The following is a 13,201-nucleotide window of genomic DNA, read 5'->3' on the forward strand; positions in this document are numbered from 1 at the left end:
GGCGCAATGGATAATGTGTCTGACTATGAATCAGGAGAATCCAGGTTTGACTCATGGTTGACTTTGAGTTCAATGTTTTGGCATCCGGTTTAGCTCAGTTGGCTTGACAGCTGGTTCTTGAGCAAGGTCAACAGGGCATGATCAATTCTCGCATCAGCTGAGTTTATTCATTAAGGGCCTGACTTCTCAATTTAACCCCTCGTTTGAGGTGTGGTGATCCTCAGGTTAAATCGCCACCAGGCAGCTCGCCCCTTCAAAACGGAGAGCAGCCAATGGCCAATAGGGACTCTGGGGACTTTATTGAATCTGACCTGAATCTCCTGCATTACCCGGTTGTTATATTTGATTTCCCCTTGACCTCAAATATTCATTCAACAAATCCAGAAGTACTGAATTTTCAAGTCGCAATGAGAAGCAAAACGTGTTCCGATCTATGATTCTACATTGGATCCAATGATGTGTTCACTTCCACTGCAGCTTGACTCATTACTGGAACAGACACTGTGTTTGTTACTCTCCAAGTGAGTGAATCCTTTGCTGTTTATCCTCTGGGGCAGCCTGAGCCTGTGGCCGCTCTCACCGTCACAATGCCCGTGTGATTGATGGCAGCTCCAGACCAATCGGAAGAGGAGGGGCGGTCTGGAGGACCGACTGGGAGCAGCTGGACCTCCAACCAATTGGAGTGAACGAGGGGCGGGGCCCGCTGTGATTGAAGCATGCGCAGTGTGGGTAATGGCGAGGGACAAGGACTGTCTTCAGATCCGAAATTGGTAACAAACGATTAACGATATGGAGGGAGCGAAAGATCGCAGGTTTGGGCGGAAACGTTCCCTGAGCACTTTGTGTGAGTCATTATCCTCAGAAAAAAGTTTACGCGACCCAGTTTGTACCGAGCGGAGCTGCAGCTCATATTCGCCTCAGATTAACGGCCGCCATCTTTATTGGATGTGCATCAGGGCGCATGCGCGTTTGTTCAATGAGTGGGAGGGGCTTGTTCCCCATTGTTCAGAATTGTCCATCAAACTGGATTAGCCTTTGACTCCCAATTTCTTATGAAGCAAAGCGGTGGCAGAGATGGAAAGAAAAGGAAGCCAATCCCTCTCTCCAGATTTCACTGTTTTATCAGACATTCTGTCCCATGTGTCCAAAGCTCTGCGGCTCTGTTCAACCCTGAGGAGACGTCACCCTCAAATCGAGGGACTGCTGATGACGAGGGTCAGTGTGCAACGGGGGGCATGAGCGGTCATTCTGGACCCATAAGCAGGAGGGGAGAATGTTGTGAATTTCTATCCTGGACTGACAGTGTTTAATTTTGGAAACTCCTTTTGCAGGGGATTAGTAGGGGAGGATTTACACACAGCAAATTCAAACCAGGAGAAATGTTTATTTTTCCTGAATTTTATTTCTGGACTGACAGTGATGCCTTTGTAAACTTCTTTCACAGGGGCTTAGAAAGGGATTCACAGACAAGAAGCTCACAACCAATCCTCACATCAAATGAAAGAAAATCGCTTATTATCACGAGTAGGCTTCAAATGAAGTTACTGTGAAAAGCCCCTAGTCGCCACATTCCCATCTTAAATAGCACTGAATAGAGTGAGAGCTGAGCGGTGACAGGCCCGGGTTACCGGCCGCCATCTTTCCAGAGGACAGTGCACCGCGGGGAAAGGGCTGGTTTAGCACAGTGGGCTAAGACAGCCGGGTTGTGATGCAGAACAGGACCAGCAGCGCGGGTTCAATTCCCGTTCCAGCCTCCCCGAACAGGCGCCCGAGGGTGGCGACTGTGGGCTTTTCACAGTAACCTATTTGAAGCCTACTTGTGACAATAAGCGATTATTATTATTTTGAGCTGCGAGTCTTGACCGGATGCCAACTCTCCCGGATTGACTGACTGGAGTCTCCAGGATTTTATTTTAATCATTTGTGGCAGTCACTGGCTGGGCCAACATTTATTGCCCATCCCTAATTTCCTTTAAACCGAGTGGCTGGCTGGCCATCTCGGAGGGCATTTAAAGAATCAACCACATTTCTGTGGTTTGAACCGTGTTGGCCAGACCAGGTAAGGATGGCAGATTTACTTTTCTGTTCATTCATGGGATGTGGGTGTCGCTGGCTGGGCCAGCATTCACTGCCCAGCCCTAATTGCCCTTGAACTGAGAGCAGCTCAGAGAGCATAGAAAGCATCCTATCACCACAGAAAGCATCTTATCTGGCCGCATCACAGACTGGTATGGCAACTGCTCGGCCCAGGACCGCAAGAAACTTCAGAAAGTCGTGAACACTGCCCAGTCTATCACACAAACCTGCCTCCCATCCATTGACTCTATCCACACCTCCCGCTGCCTGGGGAAAGCGGGCAGCATAATCAAAGATCCCTCCCAGTTGGCTTACTCACACTTCCAACTTCTTCCATCGGGCAGGAGATACAGAAGTCTGAGAACACGCACAAACAGATTAAAAAACAGCTTCTTCCCCACTGTCACCGGACTCCTAAATGACCCTCTTATGGACTGACCTCATTAACACTACACCTGTATGCTTCATCCGATGCTGGTGCTTATGTAGTTACATTGCATATCTTGTGTTGGCCTATTATGTATTTTCTTTTATTCCCGTTTCATCCCATGTACTTAATGATCTGTTGAACTGCTCGCAGAAAAATACTTTTCACTGTACCTCAGTACACGTGACAATAAACAAATCCATCCATCCATTTTAAGGGTCAACCAGCTGACTGTGGATCTGGAGTCACATGTAGGCCAGACCAGGTAAGGATAGAAGATTTCCTTCACTGAAGGACAGGAGTGAACCACGTGGGTCTTCACAACAATTGATAATGGTTTCATGATCATCAGTAAACTTTCAATCAATTCAAATTTTACCTTCTGCCTTGGTGAGATTCATGTCTGGGTGTCTGGAAAATCATTGGGACAGAAAAAAATATTTTTGTGACTCTGGAACATGATTAGAACAGTAAAAATATTAATTTTGGGTCTCTGGAAAATCATGAGGACAGTAAAAAAGATTTTTGAACATTTCTCTTCAGTGGATATAAAACGGAATGAAGGTTGTTTGGCTGACAGTCCATAAGACCATAAGACATAGGAGCGGAAGTAAGGCCATTCGGCCCATCGAGTCCACTCCACCATTCAATCATGGTTGATTTCAACTCCATTTACCCGCTCTCTCCCCATAGCCCTTAATTCCTCGAGAAATCAAGAATTTATCAATTTCTCTCTTAAAGACACTCAACGTCCCGGCCTCCACCGCCCTCTGTGGCAATGAATTCCACAGACCTACCACTCTCTGGCTGAAGAAATTTCTCCTCATCTCTGTTCTAAAGTGACTCCCTTTTATTCTAAGGCTGTGCCCCCGCGTCCTAGTCTCCCCTGCTAATGGAAACAACTTCCCTACGTCCATCCTATCCAAGCCATTCATTATCTTGTAAGTTTCTATTAGATCTCCCCTCAACCTCCTAAACTCCAATGAATAGGGGCTTTTCACAGTAACTTCATTGAAGCCTACTCGTGACAATAAGCGATTTTCATTTTCATTCATATAATCCCACGATCCTCAGACGTTCATCATATGTTAGGCCTACCATTCCTGGGATCATCCGTGTGAATCTCCGCTGGACCCGCTCCAGTGCCAGTATGTCCTTCCTGAGGTGTGGGGCCCAAAATTTCTCACAGTATTCTAAATGGGGCCTAACTAGTGCTTTATAAAGCCTCAGAAGTACATCCCTGCTTTTATATTCCAAGCCTCTTGAGATAAATGACAACATTACATTTGCTTTCTTAATTATGGACTCAACCTGCAAGTTTACCTTTAGAGAATCCTGGACTAGGACTCCCAAGTCCCTTTGCACTTTAGCATTATGAATTTTGTCACCGTTTAGAAAATAGTCCATGCCTCTATTCTTTTTTCCAAAGCGCAAGACCTCGCACTTGCCCACGTTGAATTTCATCAGCCACTTCTTGGACCATTCTCCTAAACTGTCTAAATCTTTCTACAGCCTCCCCACCTCCTCAATACTACCTGCCCCTCCACCTATCTTTGTATCATCGGCAAACTTGGCCAGAATGCCCCCAGTCCCGTCATCTAGATCGTTAATATATAAAGAGAACAGCTGTGGCCCCAACACTGAACCCTGCGGGACACCACTTGTCACCGGTTGCCATTCCGAAAAAGAACCTTTTATCCCAACTCTCTGCCTTCTGTCTGACAGCCAATCGTCAATCCATGTTAGTACCTTGCCTCGAATACCATGGGCCCTTATTTTACTCAGCAGTCTCCCGTGAGGCACCTTGTCAAAGGCCTTTTGGAAGTCAAGATAGATAACATCCATTGGCTCTCCTTGGTCTAACCTATTTGTTATCTCTTCAAAGAACTCTAACAGGTTTGTCAGGCACGACCTCCGCTTACTAAATCCATGCTGACTTGTCCTAATCCGACCCTGCACTTCCAAGAATTTAGAAATCTCATCCTTAACGATGGATTCTAGAATTTTGCCAACAACCGAGGTTAGGCTAATTGGCCTATAATTTTCCACCTTTTTTCTTGTTCCCTTCTTGAACAGGGGGGTTACAACAGCAATTTTCCAATCCTCTGGGACTTTCCCTGATTCCAGTGACTTTTGAAAGATCATAACTAACGCCTCCACTATTTCTTCAGCTATCTCCTTTAGAACTCTAGGATGTAGCCCATCTGGGCCCGGAGATTTATCAATCACTGACAGGAGTCAATCACTGTCGTTTTTTAAAATAAATTTAGAGTGCCCAAATAATTTTTTCCAATTCAGGGACAATTCAGCATGTCCAATGCACCTAACCTGCACATCTTTGGGTTGTGAGGGTGAAACCCACACAAACACGGGGAGAATGTGCAAACTCCACACAGACAGAGACCCAGAGCCAGGATCAAACCTGCGACCTCGGCACCGTGAGACTCCGGTGCTGACCACTGCGCCACCGTGCTGCCCTAGTCAAACAATGTTCTGTAAGGCAATGAGTCCTTTTGCTTCCCAATTGGCCGAGGAAGGCAGTGTGTCACAAGGATGGATGTGTTGACCAATTAATGGCTGGAGGATGGGGGCAGGTCATGTGATCAAACCTCCAGGAATACATTTAATCAAAGTTGGCGAGGAGAAAATGTTGTGAATTTCTATCCTAAACTGACAGTGAGGTTTCTGTAAATTTACAGGATACTGGAAGTGAAGGTTTAACAGATGGAAAACTCAAACCAAACGTCACATCGCGATCTGACAGAGTCACTTGATTCATCAGAACCTGAATTTCAGCAGCATCTGGGTGTGGAAGGTAAAAGGTTTGTCTGTTCTGTCTGTGAGGGAAGATTTCAGGTCTCAGTGTGACTGGAAAAGCCCCGAGATTCACGAACCCTGGTTAGACCAAACCTGGAGAACTGTGTTCAGTTCTGGGCAACAAACCTGAGGAAGGATAGAATGGCCTCGGAGGGAGTGTAGCACAGATTTACCTAAGTGATATCTGAAACCCCCGGGGTTAAATTACAAGGCGAGAATAGACAAAAATGTCAGAGTCAGCTGGTAGCATGGTGGCCCAGTGAGTAGCACTGCTGCCTCACAGCGCCGAGGTCGCAGGTTCGATCCCGACTCTGGGTCACTGTCCGTGTGGAATTTGCACATTGTTTGCGTGGGTTTTGCCCCCACAGCCCAAAGATGTGCAGGTTAGGTGGATTGACCACTCTAAATTGCCCCTTAATTGGAAAAAATACTCATAATTTATTTTTTTTAATTTTAAAAACAAAAAATGTCAGAGTCATTATGGGCAGGGAAGGGCATTTGGTCCATTGAGTCCATGCTAGCTCTATAATTGGCACGGTGGTTAGCACTGTTGCTTCACAGCGTCAGGGACCCGGGTTCGATTCCCGGCTTGGGTCACTGTCTGTGCGGTGTGTGCACGTTCTCCCTGTGTGTGTTGTGGGTTTCCTCCGGGTGTTGCGGTTTCCTCCCACGAGTGCTGAAAGCCTTGCTTGTTAGCTGAATTGGACATTCTGAATTCTCCCTCCGTGTAACCCAACAGGCGCCGGAGTGTGACGACTTGGGGATTTTCACGGTAACTCCATTGCAGTGTTAATGTAAGCCTACTTTGACAGTAATAAAGATTATTATTATCTGGAGCAATCCAGTCAGAGTCATTCTCCTGCTCTGTCTCTGTATCCTCACAGGTTTATTTCTCTCAGGTTTCTATCCAATTAAAAAAATAAAATCATTTATTGTGTCTATTTCCAAACTCCGTCACAGGCAGCAAGTTTAACGTCATTGCCACTGGCTGTGTAAAAACATTCTTCCTCATACCTCCTGGACCATTTGCATGCATAGATATCGAGCAACGTAGAAAATAGGAGCAGGAGGAGACCATTTGGCCCTTCGAGCCTGCTCCACCATTCATTACGATCAGAGCTGATTAGGCTCAATAGCCGAATCCCACTTCCCCCCCCCCCCCCCCCATATCCTTTGATCCACTTCGCCCTCAGTGCTGTATCTAACTACTTCTTGAAAACATGCAATGTTTTGGCCTCAATTAGTTCCTGTGGTGACAGATTCCATAGGCTCACCACTCTCTGGGTGAAGAAATGTCTCCTCATCTCTGTCCCCGTATCCTCAGACTGTGACCCCGATTTCTGGACACACCACTATCGGGGACATCCTTCCTGAATCTACTCTGTCTCACCCTGTTTTTCTTTTAACATAAGTTTAGAGTGACCAATTATTTTTTTGTAATTAAGGGGCAGTTTTAACGTGGCCAATCTACCTACCTTGCACATCTTTGGATTTGTGGGGGTGAGACCCACGCAAACACAGGGAGAAGGTGCAAACTCCACACAGACCATGACCCGGGGCCAGGATTGAACCCGGGTCCTCGGCGACATGAGGCAGCAGTGCTAACCACTGAGCCACCGTGCCACCCACTTTTTATAGGTTTCTATGAGATCCCCCTCATTCTTCTGAACTCCAGCGAATACAATCCAAACCAATTCAACCTAACCTGCACATCTTTGAACTGTGGGAGGAAACCGGAGCACCCGGAGGAAACCCACACAAACACACGGAGAAAGTGCAAACTCCACACAGTCAGGGGGAGAATTGAACCCGGGTCCCTGGCGCTGTGAGGCAGCAGTGCTAAGCACCATGCCACCCCCTGTCTTGCAACCCTCAAGAGAAAAAAAAAGCCTTATCCCCATCTGAAAAGGGTGACCACTCACTTTGCAACAGTGACCCCCGTGTCCCAGATTCTCCCACAAGAGGAAACATCCTCTCCACATCCACCCTGTCAAGACCCCTCAGGATCTTATATCGTTCAATCCAGGTTTTACCCAAAACTTTAAATCTGTGTCCCGACTGCTTGTACGATCAGTGAATGGAAACAGAGTTTCTTTGTCCACCCGATGGAAATCTGGCATAATCTTGTGTCCCTGAATCAAATGTCCCCTCAACCATCTTTGCTGGAACCATTCTGGTAAATCTCCTCTGCACCTTCTCCAAGAACCTTCCCATTCTTCCTGAAGAGTGGTGACCAGAGCTTTATAAAGATTCATAGAATAGAATTAGAACTGTAGAATTCCTACAGCGCAAAAGGGGGCCATTCGGCCCATCAAGTCTGCACTGATTCTCTGAAAGGGCACCCTGTCTAGGCCCACACCCCTACCCTGTCCCTGTAACCCCATAGCCCCACCTAACCTGCACATCCCTGGACACTAAGGGGCAATTTATCACGGCCAAGCCACCTAACTTTCCCTTCTTTGGACTGTTGGAGTAAATCTGAGCACCGGGTGGAAACCCACACAGACACAGGGAGGAAGTGCAAACTCCACACAGACCAGAATTGAACCCGGGTTCAATGCTAACTACCGTTCCACCAGAAGCATAGTTTTGGTATCAATATTACTGTTTATGAAGCTCAAGATCGAATTTGCTTTGCCATCAACTCTCTTAATATGTCTTGTAGATGTACAAAATTCCTCTTCACCTCTTTCTCTCTCCTCCCAAAGAGGCCAGTTGCGTTTTTGTGACAATTCTGCCATTTTCATGGTCACTTTTTCCCAGAACCGGCCCCACAAATGACCAGATTCATTCAGTTCAATTTCACAACCTGCTTTTGTGTTTTTCTAAAATAAATTTAGATTATCCAATTCATTTTTTCCAATTAAGGGGCAATTTAGCATGGCCAGTCCACCTATCCTGCACATATTTGGTTTGTGGGGGTGAAACCGACGCAAACACGGGGAGAATGTGCAAACTCCACACGGACAGTGACCCGGGGCCAGGATCGAACCTGGGACCTCGGAGCCGTGAGGCAGCAGGGCTAACACACTGTGCCACCGTGCTGCCCGCCTTTGTGTTTTTCTGGGTTCTCTCTCACTCCCTATTTTCTGTTTTAAATCAGTTTCACAGGGTGTTCGAAGGAGAGTGAAGTTAAAACTCACCACTATTCTTAGAATTCCCCCTATACCAAAAAAAGGTTGATATTCTAAATGGTGAACAGGGATTCTCACTCCCTGACTCCGATGCAGGCTTCTGTGGGTGCTATTCAGGTCAAACTATCTTTTCAAGTTATCCCCCGGTATAACCCATACCTTCACCGAAGAATTTTACCTACTTACCCCTTAATAGCATCGATGTCCTGGGTCCTGCGTTGTTAAGGAAGTAAAGTCGGCTAATAACCACTTTTTCAGGTTAAGTTAAGTTATTTTATTATTATAATTTTTTCTTTTAAAAGCTGCAAAGATCTTGCTTCTGGATGCTGCTGGTTGGTTGTAGAAACCTTCAGGCCCACCTTGGCAATCGATCTTCTTAAAATCTGGTCTTCTTGAGTTGTATTCGCTGGTGAACTCGGTTGCTGTGTCCTGTCCTTCCCATGCACCGAGCTGTGAGAGCTGGCTCTGCTAGCTATCTCTCAGCTGACTCTGACTCCTGTTTAAATTCTAGTCTTCCTCAGATGTATAACTGTTTAAACTCGGCTGCTTGCCTTGTCTTTCCCATGACCGAGCTCTCTCTCTCTCTCTCTCTCTCTGAGTTCTCCTCCCCTTCTCTCCTGTTGCTGGTTTCCTCTGTGCTTGTTGCTGCTGCTCCCTGGGTTTATATTCTCTTTCTGAGAGTTATTAAGTTTTAACGACTTTATTGTGAATGAGCTTGTTTCACTTTGATAGTTTAAAAGTATCTTTGATGTAAACATTTTACTACAACTAATTATTCATTTTGGGCATATCGTCTCCTCTCAGATCTGATTAAACAATGCTTTGGTTTCAATAGTTAACTTTTATTTCTGTGATTTCGAATCGTTTAATTTTCCAATTGTCCCCAGCTCATAACTTTGCCTTTGATTTTGACTTAAATGATGTTTCTCGTAGACAGGTCGTCTCCAATTTTCTTTTAATTGACTTGATGTTCATAGAATTTTACACTTTAGAATTGACACCAAATTCGACTGAGCATCTTCCATCCTTTCCAGCTGTTTACTAAGAGAGTTTATTTCAATTATGGTGTGAAACTTTGCTTTTAGCTGTATGCTAAAATTTAACTTGGTTATGACTTGAAAGACTTGCCTGTTTTAAACATTCGTCACTTAATGCAATTGAAACTCTCATCCATGCTTTTTCAGATGCTTCCTGAGATAGTTACATTCCATGAAGGTGTGAGCCATTGTTTTAGCTTACCACATGAAACCTGTGTGTTTGATAAGCCTGCTTGTGAGCAAGAATCTGCATTTTACAACCCTGCTCTTTGAAGCTGCTATGAAACTTTTGTGGGATCTTTCCCTGTATCCTCTCAAACCAGATATTGCCAGACTTCCATGTTTCAAATGACACATTTTTCTGTATTTTCAAGAACAAGAGGCTTCAAAGTACAGAAACTCAAACCAAGCATCACATCAGGATCTGACAGAGCCCTCAATTTATCATATCCTAAATATCAGCGGATTTTGATCATGGAAGGAAAAAGCATCGTTCACAGTGGGGAGAAACCGTACACGTGTTGTGTGTGTGGACGAGGATTCAGTCAATCATCAGGCCTCACAAGCCACAAATTCAGTCACACAGAGGAGAAACCGTGGAAATGTGCGGACTGTGGGAAAGGATTCACTTACCCATCCAGGCTGGAAACTCATCAACGCAGTCACACTGGGGAGAGACCATTCACCTGCTCCAAGTGTGGGAAGGGATTCACTCAGTCATCCACCCTGCTGAGTCACCAGCGAGTTCACACTGATGAGAGACCGTTTCAATGTCCAGATTGCGGGAAGTGCTATAAACGTTCTGGGGAACTAATGTGCCATCAACGTGTTCACACTGACGAGAAACCGTTTAGGTGCTCTGACTGCGGGACTGGGTTCAGACGATCAGCTGATCTCGCTGTACATCAGCAAATTCATACTGGGGAGAGGCCATTCACCTGCTCCAAGTGTGGGAAGGGATTCACTGAGTCATCCACACTGCGGAAACACCAGCGAGTTCACACTGGGGAGAGACCATTCACCTGCCCCAAGTGTGGGAAGAGATTCAGTCACTCATCCAACCTGCTGATGCACCAGCGAGTTCACACTGGGGAGAGACCATTCACCTGCTTAGAGTGTGGGAAGGGTTTCACTAAGTCATCCCACCTGCTGAGTCACCAGATAATTCACACTGGGGAGAGGCCATTCACCTGCTCCAAGTGTGGAAAGGGATTCACTCAGTCATTCAACCTGGTGAGTCACCAGCGAGTTCACACTGGGGAGAGACCGTTCACCTGCTCCACGTGTGGGAAGAGATTCAGTCACTCATCCAACCTGCTGAGTCACCAGCAAGTTCACACTGGGGAGAGGCCATTCACCTGCTCCAACTGTGGGAAGGGTTTCGCCACTTCATCCCACCTGCTGAGACACCAGCGAGTTCACACTGGGGAGAGACCATTCACCTGCTCCGAGTGTGGGAAGAGATTCACTCAGTCATCCAACCTGCTGAGTCACCAGCGGATTCACACTGGGGAGAGACCATTCACCTGCTTAGAGAGTGGGAAGGGATTCACTCAGTCATCCAACCTGCTGAGACACCAATGAAGCCACAAGTAACCACAGTGATTGGATTTTGCTGTTACTCACATTCAGGACTGAGCCATATTCATTTGGGTCTTTTCTGCTAATAACAAACTCCAGCCCATTTACAGGGGCTAATATTCTGGCTAAAAATCAAATAAATTAGATTTGTGTTAAATACGCAGTGTGTTGAAACTTTTTGATATCTCTGACACAAGTTAGTTTCTTTTGAAGTACTCTCGCTCTCCCCATCTCTTCCATCCTCACCTCCAACAAGAAGTGTGAGGAGCTTGTGGAGATTCTTTGTGACTGAGATTGAGTAAATCCGATCAGCTGCCTCTGCTGCTTCCCTCCCTTCCACAAACCCACCGGACCAAAATGTCTCTAAATTACATCCTTTCCCAAGCCCTGAACCCACATCTTTCTCTAGTTTCTCTCCCACCTTCTCTCCTGCCCTCTGAGAGCTCATCTTGTCCATGAGACCCAGCTCCTGGCCCATCGACCCTATTCCCACTGAGCTACTGATCAGCCAACTACCCTGTGACAACGGATATTGTCAACATTTCTGTCTCTTCAGGTACTGTTCCTCGGAGAGAAGACAGACAATCCGGGAGGTTGGATGCAAGGGCGGCACGGTAGCACAGTGGGTAGCACCGTTGATTCACAGCACCTGGGACCCGGGTTCGATATCCGTCTTGGTCATTGTCTGTGCAGAGTCTGCAAGTTCTCCCCGTGTCTGCGTGGGTTTCTTTCGGGTGATCCGCTTTCCTCCCACAGTCCAAAGATGTGCAGGTTAGGTGGTTTGACTGTGCTAAATTGCCCTGAGTGTCCAAAAAGATTAGGTGGGGTTGCTGGGTTGTGGGGATAGGGTGGAGGCATGGGCTTAAGTAGACTGCTCTTTCCCAGGGCTGGTACAGACTCAATGGACTGAATGGCCTCCTCCTGCACTGTAAATTCTCTGATTCTATGAGGTGAGATTGTCCTTTCTGAGCTCCAGCCAGGTGATACTAAACACTCAGGCGGGAAAGACAAAAATCTACAACGTGTTTAAAACAGCTGATTTGTTTCACCAATATCCAGGATGTTAAACTCCAGTCTCTTCGAGGTTATTTTCATCAGAAACAAACTCCAACGATCAGAGTAAAAACCTCAAAGCTCTGGTACAGATAGAGGCCATTTGGCCCATTGTGTGTGTGCTGGCTGCAGTGGAGCTATTCAGCTTAATCCTATTTTGCAGATCTCAGTCGATTGCCCTGTATGTCCCAGTCCTTCAATTGGATATCCAAGAGGATATTTCAATTGGATATTTCAAGAGAATTTGAAAGTGATCAGGATTTCTGCCTCTGTGACCCTATCGGACAGTGAATTCTAGACTCCTACCACTGAAATGATTTCCCCCTTCCACTCGCAATCTTCTGCTAATTACTTTAAATCTAAACCCCTTGGTTATTGATCTGTTAATGAAATAGATCCTTCTTATCCATTCTATCCGGGCCCCTCAGAATGTTAAATACCTCAGTTAATCTCTCCTCAGCGTTCTCTGTTCCGCAGAAAACCACCTCGGCCTCTCCAATCTCTCCTCATTGTTAAAATTCTCTATTTGTGTCAACATCCTGGTCAATCTCCTCTGCATTCTCTTTGGGATGAACACATCCTTCCTGTAATGTGGTGCCCAGAACTGTACTCAGTAATGCAGCTGTGGTTTAACTAGTGTTTTGGACACCTCCAGTATAACCTCCCTGATCTTATTATAAACACAGAAAATGCTGGAAGTACTCAGCAGCTCTGGCAGCATCTGTGGCGAGAGGGGTTTCAGGTCTTTCCTCCAATAGAAATTGCCGGGAATATTCCCTGCTCTTGTCCTCTGTCCCCGTGAATAACAAAGAATCCTCTCTGCCTTTCCAATCACCGTATCTACCTCTCCTGTCACCTTCAGGGATCTGTGGACATGCACTCTAATGCCCCTTTGTCCCTCTCACCTCACTATCATACCATTCATATTCTTTCCCTTTGCCGTGTTTTTCCACCACAAATGTATTTATTATCCCGCGCTTCTCTGGATTGACCTGTTTGCTACTTTTCTGGCCAGCTGATCAGTCTATTGATGTCTTCCTGCAGTCATTACAGCCTTGGTTCAAACATGGACAAAA

At 46.1% G+C, this 13,201-nt stretch overlaps 1 long non-coding RNA gene across 1 annotated transcript; it reads left to right on the forward strand.

Annotated features, from left to right (window-relative positions):
- Positions 1 to 660: 660 nt before the first annotated feature.
- LOC119960364 lies at positions 661 to 9,689 on the forward strand. The gene is made up of 3 exons (XR_005459390.1): positions 661 to 844; positions 5,203 to 5,318; positions 9,639 to 9,689. It is a non-coding gene; the product is annotated as an uncharacterized LOC119960364 (long non-coding RNA).
- The last annotated feature ends 3,512 nt before the right edge of the window (positions 9,690 to 13,201 follow it).

Source organism: Scyliorhinus canicula, unplaced genomic scaffold (genome assembly GCF_902713615.1).
Source record: "Scyliorhinus canicula unplaced genomic scaffold, sScyCan1.1, whole genome shotgun sequence".
In the NCBI taxonomy this organism is placed as follows: domain Eukaryota; kingdom Metazoa; phylum Chordata; class Chondrichthyes; order Carcharhiniformes; family Scyliorhinidae; genus Scyliorhinus; species Scyliorhinus canicula.